Below are 18,173 nucleotides of genomic sequence, written 5' to 3' on the forward strand. Positions count from 1 at the left end.
TTGTTTATTTCCATTTCACTAAGCTGTAAGAGGATTTAATGGGAACCGGATAGCTGATACAGGCATCATGTATCAGACACTAGCTGAATGATTTCAGCCATGTATGTTTGACTATGAAATGCTGTGGTGTATATGGATTCATTGTGAGAAGTAATTTCTAAAATGGGGTCACTTTGGGGGGGTTTCTGCTGTTTTTGGTATGTTTGGTACTCTGAAAATTTTACCGCAAACTATTCTTGCAAAATCTGCATTCCAAAACCCGAATGGTGCTCTTATTTTCAAAGCCCTGCTGTGTGGCCAAATGGTAGTTTCTGAAGAAATATGATGCATCACCGCATTTTGTGAGAAATCTAACATTTCTAACATCCTAACAAAATAAAAGGAGGTTTGAAAATTAATGCTGACAAAAAGTACACACATGAAAAATGCTATTTATTAATGTTTTTGTGTGTTGCGACAAGTTGGTTAAGGTACAAAATCCACAAGAAGTCAGGATGGCCGAGCGGTCTAAGGCGCTGCGTTCAGGTCGCAGTCTCTCTTGGAGGCGTGGGTTCAAATCCCACTTCTGACATCACCTTTTCGTTTCATGAAACTATACAGATTCCCTTCAGTTATTGATTAGATGGGGCTCAAACCAAACTTAGCAATGGGCCTTAAAAAACATGATCCCAAAGTTATGACTACCTGGGAGTTTTTGGGGTGAATCTGAAATTGTCATCTATAAACGGAACTCTAGGATTGTGAAATAGGTTTTATGTGCATATGTTAGCTGTCTTGGCACCATAAAAATACTATGGGCGGTGAATGGGGAGGATTATTTCACCTCTTTGTGTTCTCTTTCCCTATTAGGTCGGAGATTCCACATCCTATGGGGCTGTTCTGGGAGATTTCTATAAACTGAATTGCAGGTAAGTCTAATTTCATATTTGTTTACCTCATTCCTCAATAGACCATAACAGTACTTAATAAACAAAAGCTGAAAAAGTAGGTAATCATAGATTAAAAAGTCTGAAATGCGCATGCGATACTGACATCTAAGTTTCAGCACATTTTGGGACAAACGTTTTCACATTGAAAGTTAACAATCATTAAAATATTTTCTCTAAATTTTTGTCTCCTTTTTTGCTCCAATTATTTGCATCTAATATCAAATAAAACTTGATGTAACATTATGCATGCACATTGTGTTTTATGTGCAACCATCACCTGTCTCATAAACACAGGGTTAGAATGAACATGATGAATAGAGTCAAATTGGAAATGTAAAAAAATCTGTCAAAATTGCATTTTTTTTCTACTCATTCACAAAGAGTTAATGAAAGTTATTAAACATGTACAACAAAATGGCAGGAGTTTCAAATAGAAATCATGCTGCAAAAACTAGTCAAAGCAAAAATAAAAATATACATTTTCAGGGGTTTCGCTTGACATTTGCCGAGTGTCAAACACTCTTAAAGTTGTTTGTGTTTGGCCGAAATAGCTCAGTTGGGAGAGCGTTAGACTGAAGATCTAAAGGTCCCTGGTTCGATCCCGGGTTTCGGCAACATAATTTTTCTTCACTGTTTACATTTTAAGGAGAAAATGAACAAAGCACATGGGCTGATGACTGAAAGAAAATGAAAAAAGGCCTAAAAATCTTAACTATCTACAGAAAATAAAATGTTGAAAAGATGAGAAATGGGAGCTTTTCCTTTTGAGCAAATTATTATTCTTTTTAATTTTTCCTCTATTTTGTTTATTTCCATTTCACTAAGCTGTAAGAGGATTTAATGGGAACCGGATAGCTGATACAGGCATCATGTAACAGACACTAGCTGAATGATTTCAGCCATGTATGTTTGACTATGAAATGCTGTGGTGTATATGGATTCATTGTGAGAAGTAATTTCTAAAATGGGGTCACTTTGGGGGGGGTTTCTGCTGTTTTTGGTATGTTTGGTACTCTGAAAATTTTACCGCAAACTATTCTTGCAAAATCTGCATTCCAGAACCCGAATGGTGCTCTTATTTTCAAAGCCCTGCTGTGTGGCCAAATGGTAGTTTCTGAAGAAATATGATGCATCACCGCATTTTGTGAGAAATCTAACATTTCTAACATCCTAACAAAATAAAAGGAGGTTTGAAAATTAATGCTGACAAAAAGTACACACATGAAAAATGCTATTTATTAATGTTTTTGTGTGTTGCGACAAGTTGGTTAAGGTACAAAATCCACAAGAAGTCAGGATGGCCGAGCGGTCTAAGGCGCTGCGTTCAGGTCGCAGTCTCTCTTGGAGGCGTGGGTTCAAATCCCACTTCTGACATCACATTTTCGTTTCATGAAACTATACAGATTCCCTTCAGTTATTGATTAGATGGGGCTCAAACCAAACTTAGCAATGGGCCTTAAAAAACCTGATCCCAAAGTTATGACTACCTGGGAGTTTTTGGGGTGAATCTGAAATTGTCATCTATAAACGGAACTCTAGGATTGTGAAATAGGTTTTATGTACATATGTTAGCTGTCTTGGCACCATAAAAATACTATGGGCGGTGAATGGGGAGGATTATTTCACCTCTTTGTGTTCTCTTTCCCTATTAGGTCGGAGATTCCACATCCTATGGGGCTGTTCTGGGAGATTTCTATAAACTGAATTGCAGGTAAGTCTAATTTCATATTTGTTTACCTCATTCCTCAATAGACCATAACAGTACTTAATAAACAAAAGCTGAAAAAGTAGGTAATCATAGATTAAAAAGTCTGAAATGCGCATGCGATACTGACATCTAAGTTTCAGCACATTTTGGGACAAACGTTTTCACATTGAAAGTTAACAATCATTAAAATATTTTCTCTAAATTTTTGTCTCCTTTTTTGCTCCAATTATTTGCATCTAATATCAAATAAAACTTGATGTAACATTATGCATGCACATTGTGTTTTATGTGCAACCATCACCTGTCTCATAAACACAGGGTTAGAATGAACATGATGAATAGAGTCAAATTGGAAATGTAAAAAAATCTGTCAAAATTGCATTTTTTTTCTACTCATTCACAAAGAGTTAATGAAAGTTATTAAACATGTACAACAAAATGGCAGGAGTTTCAAATAGAAATCATGCTGCAAAAACTAGTCAAAGCAAAAATAAAAATATACATTTTCAGGGGTTTCGCTTGACATTTGCCGAGTGTCAAACACTCCTAAAATTGTTTGTGTTTGGCCGAAATAGCTCAGTTGGGAGAGCGTTAGACTGAAGATCTAAAGGTCCCTGGTTCGATCCCGGGTTTCGGCAACATAATTTTTCTTCACTGTTTACATTTTAAGGAGAAAATGAACAAAGCACATGGGCTGATGACTGAAAGAAAATGAAAAAAAGGCCTAAAAATCTTAACTATCTACAGAAAATAAAATGTTGAAAAGATGAGAAATGGGAGCTTTTCCTTTTGAGCAAATTATTATTTTTTTTTAATTTTTCCTCTATTTTGTTTATTTCCATTTCACTAAGCTGTAAGAGGATTTAATGGGAACCGGATAGCTGATACAGGCATCATGTATCAGACACTAGCTGAATGATTTCAGCCATGTATGTTTGACTATGAAATGCTGTGGTGTATATGGATTCATTGTGAGAAGTAATTTCTAAAATGGGGTCACTTTGGGGGGGGTTTCTGCTGTTTTTGGTACATTTGGTACTCTGAAAATTTTACCGCAAACTATTCTTGCAAAATCTGCATTCCAAAACCCGAATGGTGCTCTTATTTTCAAAGCCCTGCTGTGTGGCCAAATGGTAGTTTCTGAAGAAATATGATGCATCACCGCATTTTGTGAGAAATCTAACATTTCTAACATCCTAACAAAATAAAAGGAGGATTGAAAATTAATGCTGACAAAAAGTACACACATGAAAAATGCTATTTATTAATGTTTTTGTGTGTTGCGACAAGTTGGTTTAAGGGTATAAGCAGTCAAAGAACAAAAATGACTAATATTTCAAAATTTTAAGCAAACTTTAGATATTTTCACAGAAAAAAACTAAAAGTTTATTGACCTAAATTTACAGTTAATGTAAAGTACAATGTGTCACAAAAAACACTTTCAGAATTACGGGGATATGTAGAAGCATTCCAGAGTTATTACTGCATAAAGTGATACATGTCATATTTTTTAACAAATGGGGCTTGGCCTTTTAGCTCAAAATAGGCTTGATAACTAATAGTTTAACCCTGCTGTTCTGTTGGTCAAAAATGACCGACTTTGAACTTCAATATTCTTTAAAATATTCAAGATGCGGCTCTGAAACCCGTGGCCGACCGACCCATCCTCATTTAAGTCAATCAACCACAAGTTTCAGAACCGCATCTTGAACACCCCAAAAAATACCAAAGTTCAAAATAGGTCTCCCCAGACCGAACAGAACAGCAGGGTTAAACAAATGTATAGAAATAAAAACTGTAATATTAATTATTTTAAAATAATTTTCAATGACAATTGATGGTCATATTTCTGCTGACTAATTTGGAAAGAGTTAAGGTACAAAATCCACCAGAAGTCAGGATGGCCGAGCGGTCCAAGGCGCTGCGTTTAGGTCACAGTCTCTCTTGGAGGCGTGGGTTCAAATCCCACTTCTGACATCACCTTTTCGTTTCATGAAACTATACAGATTCCCTTCAGTTATTGATTAGATGGGGCTCAAACCAAACTTAGCAATGGGCCTTAAAAAACCTGATCCCAAAGTTATGACTACCTGGGAGTTTTTGGGGTGAATCTGAAATTGTCATCTATAAACGGAACTCTAGGATTGTGAAATAGGTTTTATGTGCATATGTTAGCTGTCTTGGCACCATAAAAATACTATGGGCGGTGAATGGGGAGGATTATTTCACCTCTTTGTGTTCTCTTTCCCTATTAGGTCGGAGATTCCACATCCTATGGGGCTGTTCTGGGAGATTTCTATAAACTGAATTGCAGGTAAGTCTAATTTCATATTTGTTTACCTCATTCCTCAATAGACCATAACAGTACTTAATAAACAAAAGCTGAAAAAGTAGGTAATCATAGATTAAAAAGTCTGAAATGCGCATGCGATACTGACATCTAAGTTTCAGCACATTTTGGGACAAACGTTTTCACATTGAAAGTTAACAATCATTAAAATATTTTCTCTAAATTTTTGTCTCCTTTTTTGCTCCAATTATTTGCATCTAATATCAAATAAAACTTGATGTAACATTATGCATGCACATTGTGTTTTATGTGCAACCATCACCTGTCTCATAAACACAGGGTTAGAATGAACATGATGAATAGTGTTGAGCGATACCTTCCGATATCGGAAAGTATCGGTATCGGTTTGGATCGGCCGATATTCAAAAAATATCGGATATCGCCGATACCCGATCCCAATGCAAGTCAATGGGACCAAAATATCGGAATTAAAATAAACCCTTTCTTTCCTTGTAGGTTCATTCTACATGAAGGAAAACAACTAAGAATAATGTAGGATGTATGGGGGAGGTGGCGGAGACATTAAAGGCAATGAGGATTAGTCCAATCAAATAGAATAGCATGTTTTTTTTTTTTTAAAGACGTTCGGATTGAAAAAGATATTGACTATGTAAATTTTTTTTATTTTGTCAGATATTGATGTTTCACTATTCCACGACCTTCCCCTTCTTTTTTTTCCTTTTCCCACACTTTCATCTTCATCATCATCAGCATCTTTGACATCAACTTCTTCACCTTATTCATCTTCTTCTTCATCTTCTACCTATTTTTTTTTTTTTATTACATTCTTCATATTCATTTTCTTCAACTATTATTATTCTTCCTATTCTACATATTCTTTTTATTCCACTGTTATTATTCTTCCTATTCTACTTCTTCATCATATTCTCATTTGTGACAGGCATTCCCGTAGTTGTTATCTATAAAAGTTGGAAGATTACACCTTCCGTTCTGCCAGTCACAAAAGTTACATTTGTCCGCGTTCAGTTTGGCCTGCAGCATCAGGCTTTATCCAGGGGCACCACGAGGAGGAATGGACTCACCCCCATACACTGCTTAGTCTTCTTCTGCATATAATTTAGATAATATCTTTTGCTCTGATATTAAGTCTTATGCTTAATGTTCTTCTGCTCTTTGTTCTGCAGCCTCTTGTTCTTCTGCTTCTCGGTCTTCCATGTTGTCGTCTCCAGGGTCGTCGTCTCCAGTGTCGTCATCTCCGCCGTCGTCGTCTCAGCCGTCGTCGTCTCCGCCGTCGTCGTCTCCGCCGTCGTCGTCGTCGTCATCGGGGTGGTCTTCCGGGTCGTCGTCATCGGGGTGGTCTTCCGGGTCGTCGACATTAGGGTCTTCAACTTGGAAATGTAGCAGAAGGTACAAGAAGGCTGAGAAAATGCCAAGAACCAGCTGATGGAACTGGAACTCGGATGGCTACCCGAAGGTTCAAGAGCCTATGGAACTACCGAGGACCAGCTGACGTTACTGGAACCCGGTTACTAAGCAGGAGGTACCCGTGCTAAAAAGCACTACCAAGGACCGCCTGACGTTGGCGGAACTCGGATACCCAGAAGGAGGCACCTAAGCCAAAGGCTCTGCCCGGAACCAGCTGACGTTACTGGAACCAGGATGGGGAGCAGAAGGTACAAGAGCAAAAGACACTGCCGAGAACCAGCTGACGGTACTGGAACCCGGATGGGTAGCCGAAGGTCCAAGAGCCAATGGAACTACCAAGGACCAGCTGACGTTACTGGAACCCGGTTACTAAGCAGGAGGTACCCGTGCCTGAAAGCACTACCAAGGACCACCTGACGTTGGTGGAACTTGGATACCCAGAAGGAGGCACCTAAGCCAAAGGCTCTGCCCGGAACCAGCTGACGGTACTGGAACCAGGATGGGGAGCAGAAGGTACAAGAGCAAAAGACACTGCCGAGAACCAGCTGACGGTGCTGGAACCAGGTGGTGGACCCGAAGGCCCACAGGAGAGGAGAGAACAGCTAGGCCGCGAGGCAGCCGCAGTTACCGAACCCCAACAGTCCTACAGGGGGAGCTGGGCCTACTGGCACTACAGAACCAGCCTTGACTACCAGTTCACGCAGCCCACATAGGAAGCTCCTAAACTGGAGGCACCCTGGAGTTGGCTAACTCGACCGCACCACGACGGGGCAAGCATAGGCGTCTCAGTGAAGTTGACACAACCCGGAAACAGCTGACGGTGCTGAAACCAGGCTTGGCACGAGGGAGTACCTGTGACAAGAACACTGCCGAGAACCAGCTGGCGGTGCTGGAACCCGGATGCGTTGCCCCAGTGTGCAAGAGCCAATGGCACGACCGAGGACCAGCTGACGGTGCTGGAACCCGGTTACTAAGCTGTAGGTGCCCGCGCTTAAAAGCACTACCAAGGACCGCCTGGCGTTGGCGGAACTCGGATACCCAGGAGGAGGCACCTAAGCCAAAGGCTCGGCCCGGAACCAGCTGACGGTGCTGGAACCAGGTGGTGGACCCCAAGGCCCACAGGAGAGGAGAGAACAGCTAGGCCGCGAGGCAGCCGCAGTTACCGAACCCCAACAGTCCTACAGGGGGAGCTGGGCCTACTGGCACTACAGAACCAGCCTTGACTACCAGTTCACGCAGCCCACATAGGAAGCTCCTAAACTGGAGGCACCCTGGAGTTGGCTAACCCGACCGCACCACGACGAGGCAAGCATAGGTGTCTCAGTGAGCTTGACACAACCCGGAAACAGCTGACGGTGCTGAAACCAGGCTTGGCACGAGGGAGTACCTGTGACAAGAACACTGCCGAGAACCAGCTGGCGGTGCTGGAACCCGGATGCGTTGCCCCAGTGTGCAAGAGCCAATGGCACGACCGAGGACTAGCTGACGGTGCTGGAACCCGGTTACTAAGCTGTAGGTGCCCGCGCTTAAAAGCACTACCAAGGACCGCCTGGCGTTGGCGGAACTCGGATACCCAGGAGGAGGCACCTAAGCCAAAGGCTTGGCCCGGAACCAGCTGACGGTGCTGGAACCAGGTGGTGGACCCCAAGGCCCACAGGAGAGGAGAGAACAGCTAGGCCGCGAGGCAGCCGCAGTTACCGAACCCCAACAGTCCTACAGGGGGAGCTGGGCCTACTGGCACTACAGAACCAGCCTTGACTACCAGTTCACGCAGCCCACATAGGAAGCTCCTAAACTGGAGGCACCCTGGAGTTGGCTAACCCGACCGCACCACGACGAGGCAAGCATAGGTGTCTCAGTGAGCTTGACACAACCCGGAAACAGCTGACGGTGCTGAAACCAGGCTTGGCACGAGGGAGTACCTGTGACAAGAACACTGCCGAGAACCAGCTGGCGGTGCTGGAACCCGGATGCGTTGCCCCAGTGTGCAAGAGCCAATGGCACGACCGAGGACTAGCTGACGGTGCTGGAACCCGGTTACTAAGCTGTAGGTGCCCGCGCTTAAAAGCACTACCAAGGACCGCCTGGCGTTGGCGGAACTCGGATACCCAGGAGGAGGCACCTAAGCCAAAGGCTCGGCCCGGAACCAGCTGACGGTGCTGGAACCAGGTGGTGGACCCCAAGGCCCACAGGAGAGGAGAGAACAGCTAGGCCGCGAGGCAGCCGCAGTTACCGAACCCCAACAGTCCTACAGGGGGAGCTGGGCCTACTGGCACTACAGAACCAGCCTTGACTACCAGTTCACGCAGCCCACATAGGAAGCTCCTAAACTGGAGGCACCCTGGAGTTGGCTAACCCGACCGCACCACGACGAGGCAAGCATAGGTGTCTCAGTGAGCTTGACACAACCCGGAAACAGCTGACGGTGCTGAAACCAGGCTTGGCACGAGGGAGTACCTGTGACAAGAACACTGCCGAGAACCAGCTGGCGGTGCTGGAACCCGGATGCGTTGCCCCAGTGTGCAAGAGCCAATGGCACGACCGAGGACTAGCTGACGGTGCTGGAACCCGGTTACTAAGCTGTAGGTGCCCGCGCTTAAAAGCACTACCAAGGACCGCCTGGCGTTGGCGGAACTCGGATACCCAGGAGGAGGCACCTAAGCCAAAGGCTCGGCCTGGAACCAGCTGACGGTGCTGGAACCAGGTGGTGGACCCCAAGGCCCACAGGAGAGGAGAGAACAGCTAGGCCGCGAGGCAGCCGCAGTTACCGAACCCCAACAGTCCTACAGGGGGAGCTGGGCCTACTGGCACTACAGAACCAGCCTTGACTACAAGTTCACGCAGCCCACATAGGAAGCTCCTAAACTGGAGGTACCCTGGAGTTGGCTAACTCGACCGCACCACGACGGGGCAAGCATAGGCGTCTCAGTGAAGTTGACACAACCCGGAAACAGCTGACGGTGCTGAAACCAGGCTTGGCACGAGGGAGTACCTGTGACAAGAACACTGCCGAGAACCAGCTGGCGGTGCTGGAACCCGGATGCGTTGCCCCAGTGTGCAAGAGCCAATGGCACGACCGAGGACCAGCTGACGGTGCTGGAACCCGGTTACTAAGCTGTAGGTGCCCGCGCTTAAAAGCACTACCAAGGACCGCCTGGCGTTGGCGGAACTCGGGTACCCAGGAGGAGGCACCTAAGCCAAAGGCTCGGCCCGGAACCAGCTGACGGTGCTGGAACCAGGTGGTGGACCCCAAGGCCCACAGGAGAGGAGAGAACAGCTAGGCCGCGAGGCAGCCGCAGTTACCGAACCCCAACAGTCCTACAGGGGGAGCTGGGCCTACTGGCACTACAGAACCAGCCTTGACTACCAGTTCACGCAGCCCACATAGGAAGCTCCTAAACTGGAGGCACCCTGGAGTTGGCTAACTCGACCGCACCACGACGGGGCAAGCATAGGCGTCTCAGTGAAGTTGACACAACCCGGAAACAGCTGACGGTGCTGAAACCAGGCTTGGCACGAGGGAGTACCTGTGACAAGAACACTGCCGAGAACCAGCTGGCGGTGCTGGAACCCGGATGCGTTGCCCCAGTGTGTAAGAGCCAATGGCACGACCGAGGACTAGCTGACGGTGCTGGAACCCGGTTACTAAGCTGTAGGTGCCCGCGCTTAAAAGCACTACCAAGGACCGCCTGGCTTTGGCGGAACTCGGATACCCAGGAGGAGGCACCTAAGCCAAAGGCTCGGCCCGGAAACAGCTGACGGTGCTGGAACCAGGTGGTGGACCCCAAGGCCCACAGGAGAGGAGAGAACAGCTAGGCCGCGAGGCAGCCGCAGTTACCGAACCCCAACAGTCCTACAGGGGGAGCTGGGCCTACTGGCACTACAGAACCAGCCTTGACTACCAGTTCACGCAGCCCACATAGGAAGCTCCTAAACTGGAGGCACCCTGGAGTTGGCTAACCCGACCGCACCACGACGAGGCAAGCATAGGTGTCTCAGTGAGCTTGACACAACCCGGAAACAGCTGACGGTGCTGAAACCAGGCTTGGCACGAGGGAGTACCTGTGACAAGAACACTGCCGAGAACCAGCTGGCGGTGCTGGAACCCGGATGCGTTGCCCCAGTGTGCAAGAGCCAATGGCACGACCGAGGACTAGCTGACGGTGCTGGAACCCGGTTACTAAGCTGTAGGTGCCCGCGCTTAAAAGCACTACCAAGGACCGCCTGGCGTTGGCGGAACTCGGATACCCAGGAGGAGGCACCTAAGCCAAAGGCTCGGCCCGGAACCAGCTGACGGTGCTGGAACCAGGTGGTGGACCCCAAGGCCCACAGGAGAGGAGAGAACAGCTAGGCCGCGAGGCAGCCGCAGTTACCGAACCCCAACAGTCCTACAGGGGGAGCTGGGCCTACTGGCACTACAGAACCAGCCTTGACTACCAGTTCACGCAGCCCACATAGGAAGCTCCTAAACTGGAGGCACCCTGGAGTTGGCTAACCCGACCGCACCACGACGAGGCAAGCATAGGTGTCTCAGTGAGCTTGACACAACCCGGAAACAGCTGACGGTGCTGAAACCAGGCTTGGCACGAGGGAGTACCTGTGACAAGAACACTGCCGAGAACCAGCTGGCGGTGCTGGAACCCGGATGCGTTGCCCCAGTGTGCAAGAGCCAATGGCACGACCGAGGACTAGCTGACGGTGCTGGAACCCGGTTACTAAGCTGTAGGTGCCCGCGCTTAAAAGCACTACCAAGGACCGCCTGGCGTTGGCGGAACTCGGATACCCAGGAGGAGGCACCTAAGCCAAAGGCTCGGCCCGGAACCAGCTGACGGTGCTGGAACCAGGTGGTGGACCCCAAGGCCCACAGGAGAGGAGAGAACAGCTAGGCCGCGAGGCAGCCGCAGTTACCGAACCCCAACAGTCCTACAGGGGGAGCTGGGCCTACTGGCACTACAGAACCAGCCTTGACTACCAGTTCACGCAGCCCACATAGGAAGCTCCTAAACTGGAGGCACCCTGGAGTTGGCTAACCCGACCGCACCACGACGAGGCAAGCATAGGTGTCTCAGTGAGCTTGACACAACCCGGAAACAGCTGACGGTGCTGAAACCAGGCTTGGCACGAGGGAGTACCTGTGACAAGAACACTGCCGAGAACCAGCTGGCGGTGCTGGAACCCGGATGCGTTGCCCCAGTGTGCAAGAGCCAATGGCACGACCGAGGACTAGCTGACGGTGCTGGAACCCGGTTACTAAGCTGTAGGTGCCCGCGCTTAAAAGCACTACCAAGGACCGCCTGGCGTTGGCGGAACTCGGATACCCAGGAGGAGGCACCTAAGCCAAAGGCTCGGCCCGGAACCAGCTGACGGTGCTGGAACCAGGTGGTGGACCCCAAGGCCCACAGGAGAGGAGAGAACAGCTAGGCCGCGAGGCAGCCGCAGTTACCGAACCCCAACAGTCCTACAGGGGGAGCTGGGCCTACTGGCACTACAGAACCAGCCTTGACTACCAGTTCACGCAGCCCACATAGGAAGCTCCTAAACTGGAGGCACCCTGGAGTTGGCTATCTCGACCGCACCACGACGGGGCAAGCATAGGCGTCTCAGTGAAGTTGACACAACCCGGAAACAGCTGACGGTGCTGAAACCAGGCTTGGCACGAGGGAGTACCTGTGACAAGAACACTGCCGAGAACCAGCTGGCGGTGCTGGAACCCGGATGCGTTGCCCCAGTGTGCAAGAGCCAATGGCACGACCGAGGACCAGCTGACGGTGCTGGAACCCGGTTACTAAGCTGTAGGTGCCCGCGCTTAAAAGCACTACCAAGGACCGCCTGGCGTTGGCGGAACTCGGATACCCAGGAGGAGGCACCTAAGCCAAAGGCTCGGCCCGGAACCAGCTGACGGTGCTGGAACCAGGTGGTGGACCCCAAGGCCCACAGGAGAGGAGAGAACAGCTAGGCCGCGAGGCAGCCGCAGTTACCGAACCCCAACAGTCCTACAGGGGGAGCTGGGCCTACTGGCACTACAGAACCAGCCTTGACTACCAGTTCACGCAGCCCACATAGGAAGCTCCTAAACTGGAGGCACCCTGGAGTTGGCTATCTCGACCGCACCACGACGGGGCAAGCATAGGCGTCTCAGTGAAGTTGACACAACCCGGAAACAGCTGACGGTGCTGAAACCAGGCTTGGCACGAGGGAGTACCTGTGACAAGAACACTGCCGAGAACCAGCTGGCGGTGCTGGAACCCGGATGCGTTGCCCCAGTGTGCAAGAGCCAATGGCACGACCGAGGACCAGCTGACGGTGCTGGAACCCGGTTACTAAGCTGTAGGTGCCCGCGCTTAAAAGCACTACCAAGGACCGCCTGGCGTTGGCGGAACTCGGATACCCAGGAGGAGGCACCTAAGCCAAAGGCTCGGCCCGGAACCAGCTGACGGTGCTGGAACCAGGTGGTGGACCCCAAGGCCCACAGGAGAGGAGAGAACAGCTAGGCCGCGAGGCAGCCGCAGTTACCGAACCCCAACAGTCCTACAGGGGGAGCTGGGCCTACTGGCACTACAGAACCAGCCTTGACTACCAGTTCACGCAGCCCACATAGGAAGCTCCTAAACTGGAGGCACCCTGGAGTTGGCTAACTCGACCGCACCACGACGGGGCAAGCATAGGTGTCTCAGTGAAGTTGACACAACCCGGAAACAGCTGACGGTGCTGAAACCAGGCTTGGCACGAGGGAGTACCTGTGACAAGAACACTGCCGAGAGCCAGCTGGCGGTGCTGGAACCCAGATGCGTTGCCTTGCCTATTAAAGATTGTCTTCCTAGAGCCCCAACTAGCGGTGTTGGAGCAAAGGGTAAGCAGGGGGAGATGAGTGTAGGCCGAAGCCTGCACTGGAGGCAGCTTTGTGTCTGCGTTGCGTTTGCAGGACACTTTGCCGGCTACACACTGGGGGAACAGCTGGCGTTGCTGAACCCCACTAACACAATGGCGTGTGTTTTTCTCTGTGCAGCTAGCACTTGCGGGCAAAAACTAGCGATGTTAGAGCCCGTGTTGAAGCAGGAGGAGGAGGAGAGGAGCAGAGTGTAGGCCGAAGCCTAGTTGAACCAATTTCAAAGGAAACCTTTAACCCCCCCCTCAGGTGTTACAAAGTACAAGAGACACACCTTGTGCAGTATTAATGCTGCACAAGTGAAAGGTTGCTCTATTAATTTGTCTACTTGCACACGCTGAATGAAAGACATACACAATTTACCCCATTCTACAGTCAAACTGTAGTGGATGCGTGACTTGGTTTTTTGATGAGACGCAGCACAGGTGTCCAAAATAACGCCTTGGTGCTTGGCGCAGCTTCCTGAGCGTTGTTATTTGCTGTACAGGAGTCTGCGCTCTTGTGTTATCCCTTGGCAATGCCCTGTTAGCGCTGCCCATCTTATGACATCATTTCATGTTGGCCGGTGCGGTTAACGATGGCCATAAATCCCAGACCCACAGTGTCTTTTCATAAAGCCACACTGCGGTGCTGGGATTCGTGGCCTTGAGCAGTAAATAGTTTGGCCGCTCACACACGTCCTTACACCTGCTTCAGACTGGGCGGCCTCTGCTGATCCCTTCTCGCATGCCGCGGCCATGAGGCTGCACAGTCTAAAGAAGGCGGAAGGAGATGAGTTAAGACAGGCGAAGATATGCACTGCTCGTGCCCATCAATCACACCGTCGCAGTCAAAATAATTAAGACAACGAGGAGCATTTTATTCAGGCAGGGCGGACGAACAGGCGCAAGTAGCCAACCAATGATGTCAGAAGACGGGAAGCGCTACCAAGGGGGGTGCTGCGTATCATTAGAAAGGAAAGTCACACCTCAGGGACAGTGAAATGGTCTCAAAGAGACACATTTTGTACGTTTTGAGTTCCACGTGGGCAAGGAGAAAACATCAGCCACCTTGTACAAATGCAGCAGTACTGCTGTACAAGGTGGCTGTTATACATAGAAACACCTGGGGGTGGGGGCCAGGCTCCCTTCAATTTCAGTTCATGTGCCTGCGTGGCGTTTGCAGGTCACGTTGCAAGCTGCACAGCAGGGGAACAGCTGGCGGTGCTGAACCCCACTAACACATTGGCTGGTGTTTTTCTCTGTGCAGCTAGCATTTCCGGGCAAAAACTAGCGGTGTTTGAGCCCAGGGTCAGCAGGAGGAGGAGGAGAGGAGCAAAGTGTAGGCCGAAGCCTGCACTGGTGGCAGCTTTTGGTCGGTTGTGCCAGCGTGGCTTGTGCTGGACACGATGCCGGCTACACAGCGGGGGAACAGCTGGCGGTGCTGAACCCCACTAACACATTGGCTGGTGTTTTTCTCTGTGCAGCTAGCATTTCCGGGCAAAAACTAGCGTTGTTAGAGCCCAGGGTCAGCAGGAGGAGGAGAGGAGCAGAGTGTAGGCCGAAGCCTAGTTGAACCAATTTCAAAGGTTACCTTTAACCCCCCCTCAGGTGTTACAAAGTACAAGAGCCACTCCTTCTGCAGCATTAATGCTGCACAAGTAAAAGGTTGCTCTATTAATTTTTCTACTTGCACAAGCTGAATGCAACACGTAGACTATTTAGCCCATTATACTGTTAATCAGTAGTGGAGGCGTGACTTGTCTTTTTAAAGAAAAGCAGCACAGGTGTCGAAAACAACACCTTTTTGCATGGGCGCAGCTTCCTGAGCCTTGTTAGTTGCTGTACAGGAGTCTGCGCTCTTGTGATCCTTTGGCCATGCACTGTGAGCGCTTCCTGTCTTATGACCTCATTTCATGTTGGCCGTTGCGGTTAGCGATGGACATGAATCCCAGACCCACAGTGTGTTTTTAAAAAATCACACTGCGGTGCTGGGATTCGTGCCCTGGTGCACTAAGTATGTTTGCCGCTCACACATGTCCTTACACCTGCTTCAGACTGGGCGGCCTCATCTGATCCCTTATCGCCTGCCGCGGCCATGAGGACACCCAGTCTGAAGAAGGCGGAAGGAGATGAGTGAACACAGGCAAACATATGCACTGCACATGTCCATCAATCACACCCTCGCTGTCCAAAAAAATAAGACACCGAGGGGCGTTGTTTCGAGCAGGGGAGATGCACAGGCGCAGCCAGCTAACCAATGATGTCAAAAGACGGGCAGCGCTAACAAGGGTGGTGCTGCGTGTCATTACAAAGGAAAGTCACACGTCAGGGACATTGTAATGGTCTCTAATGAGACACATTTTGTACGTGTTGAGTTCCACGTGGGCAAGGAGAAAAAGTCAGCCACCTTGTACAAATGCAGCAGTACTGCTGTACAAGGTGGCTGTTATACATAGAAACACCTGTGGGTGGGGGGCAGGCTCCCTTCAATTTCAGTTCATGTGCCTGCGTGGCGTTTGCAGGTCACGTTGCAAGCTACACAGCAGGGGAATAGCTGGCGTTGCTGAACCCCACTGACACATTGACTGGTGTTTTTCTCTGTGCAGATTGCATGTCCGGGCAAAAACTAGCGGTGTTAGAGCCCAGGGTCAGCAGGAGGAGGAGGAGAGGAGCAAAGTGTAGGCCGAAGCCTGCACTGGTGGCAGCTTTTGGTCGGTTGTGCCAGCGTGGCTTGTGCTGGACACGATGCCGGCTACACAGCGGGGGAACAGCTGGCGGTGCTGAACCCCACTAACACATTGGCTGGTGTTTTTCTCTGTGCAGCTAGCATGTCCGGGCAGAAACTGGCGTTGTTTGAGCCCAGGGTCAGCAGGAGGAGGAGAGGAGCAAAGTGTAGGCCGAAGCCTGCACTGGTGGCAGCTTTTGTTCTGTTGTGCCAGCGTGGCTTGTGCTGGACACGTTGCCGACTACACAGCAGGGGAACAGCTGGCGGTGCTGAACCCCACTAACACATTGGCTGGTGTTTTTCTCTGTGCAGCTAGCATTTCCGGGCAAAAACTAGCGGTGTTTGAGCCCAGGGTCAGCAGGAGGAGTAGAGGAGCAGAGTGTTGGCCGAAGCCTAGTTGAACCAATTTCAAAGGTTACCTTTAACCCCCCCCCTCAGGTGTTGCAAGGTACAAGAGCCACACCTTGAACAGCATTAATGATGCACAAGTCAAAGGTTGCTCTATTTAATTTTGCTCCTTGCACACGCTGAATTAAACACGTACACTATTTAACCCATTATACTGTCAAACAGTAGTGGAGGCGTGACTACTAGTCTTTTTAAGGAGACGCAGCACAGGTGTACAAATTTACACCTAGGTGCTGTGCGCAGATTCCTTACGGTTGTTATTTGCAGTACAGGAAACTGCGCTCTTGTGTTATCCCTTGGCAATACCCTGTTAGTGCAGGCCGTCTCATGACCTCATTTCATGTTGGCCGGTGCGGTTAACGATGGCCATAAATCCCAGACCCACAGTGGCTTTTCCTAAAGTCACACTGCGGTGCTGGGATTCGTGGCCTTGTGCAGTAAATATGTTCGCCGCTCACACATGTCCTTACACCTGCTTCAGACTGGGCGGCCTCAGCTGATCCCTTATCGCATGCCGCGGCCATGAGGCCGCACAGTCAGAAGAAGGCGGAAGGAGGGGAGTGAAAACAGTGGAACATATGCACTGCTCGTGCCCATCAATCACACCCTCGCAGTCAAAATATATGAGACAACGGGGGGCGTTGTGTCGGGCAGGGGGGACGCACAGGCACAGCCAGCCAACCAATGATGTCAGGAGACGGGCAGCGCTAACAATGGGGGTGCTGCGTGTCATTAAAAAGGAAAGTCACACCTCAGGGACATTGTAATGGTCTCTAATGAGACACATTTTGTACTTGTTGAGTTCCACGTGTGCAAGGAGAAAAAGTCAGCCACCTTGTACAAATGCAGCAGTACTGCTGTACAAGGTGGCTGTTATACATAGAAACACCTGGGGGGGTGGGGGGCAGGCTCCCTTCAATTTCAGTTCATGTTCCTGCGTGGCGTTTGCAGGAAACGTTGCCAGCTACACAGCAGGGGAACAGCTGGCGGTGCTGAACCCCACTAACACATTGGCTGGTGTTTTTCTCTGTGCAGCTAGCATGTCCGGGCAGAAACTGGCGTTGTTTTAGCCCAGGGTCAGCAGGAGGAGGAGAGGAGCAAAGTGTAGGCCGAAGCCTGCACTGGTGGCAGCTTTTGGTCAGTTGTGCCAGCGTGGCTTGTGCTGGACACGATGCCGACTACACAGCAGAGGAACAGCTGGCGGTGCTGAACCCCACTAACACATTGGCTGGTGTTTTTCTCTGTGCAGCTAGCATGTCCGGGCAGAAACTGGCGTTGTTTGAGCCCAGGGTCAGCAGGAGGAGGAGAGGAGCAAAGTGTAGGCCGAAGCCTGCACTGGTGGCAGCTTTTGTTCTGTTGTGCCAGCGTGGCTTGTGCTGGACACGTTGCCGACTACACAGCAGGGGAACAGCTGGCGTTGCTGAACCCCACTAACACATTGGCTGGTGTTTTTCTCTGTGCAGCTAGCATTTCCGGGCAAAAACTAGCGGTGTTTGAGCCCAGGGTCAGCAGGAGGAGTAGAGGAGCAGAGTGTTGGCCGAAGCCTAGTTGAACCAATTTCAAAGGTTACCTTTAACCCCCCCCTCAGGTGTTGCAAGGTACAAGAGCCACACCTTGAACAGCATTAATGATGCACAAGTCAAAGGTTGCTCTATTTAATTTTGCTCCTTGCACACGCTGAATTAAACACGTACACTATTTAGCCCATTATACTGTCAAACAGTAGTGGAGGCGTGACTACTAGTCTTTTTAAGGAGACGCAGCACAGGTGTACAAATTTACACCTAGGTGCTGTGCGCA

The 18,173-nt window shown here is 49.7% G+C and overlaps 4 non-coding genes across 4 annotated transcripts; all 4 read left to right on the forward strand.

Moving 5' to 3' along the window:
• Window positions 1-488: 488 nt before the first annotated feature.
• Window positions 489-571, forward strand: TRNAL-CAG (transfer RNA leucine (anticodon CAG)). Its single transcript has one exon. It is a non-coding gene; the product is annotated as a tRNA-Leu (tRNA).
• An 899-nt stretch (window positions 572-1,470) lies between these two features.
• TRNAF-GAA (transfer RNA phenylalanine (anticodon GAA)) lies at window positions 1,471-1,543 on the forward strand. The gene has a single exon. It is a non-coding gene; the product is annotated as a tRNA-Phe (tRNA).
• Window positions 1,544-2,220: 677 nt separating this feature from the next.
• On the forward strand, window positions 2,221-2,303 carry TRNAL-CAG (transfer RNA leucine (anticodon CAG)). Its single transcript has one exon. It is a non-coding gene; the product is annotated as a tRNA-Leu (tRNA).
• Window positions 2,304-3,202: 899 nt separating this feature from the next.
• Window positions 3,203-3,275, forward strand: TRNAF-GAA (transfer RNA phenylalanine (anticodon GAA)). Its single transcript has one exon. It is a non-coding gene; the product is annotated as a tRNA-Phe (tRNA).
• Window positions 3,276-18,173: the final 14,898 nt, after the last annotated feature.

The sequence above is a fragment of the Ranitomeya imitator genome, chromosome 10, assembly GCF_032444005.1.
Source record: "Ranitomeya imitator isolate aRanImi1 chromosome 10, aRanImi1.pri, whole genome shotgun sequence".
Lineage (NCBI taxonomy): Eukaryota > Metazoa > Chordata > Amphibia > Anura > Dendrobatidae > Ranitomeya > Ranitomeya imitator.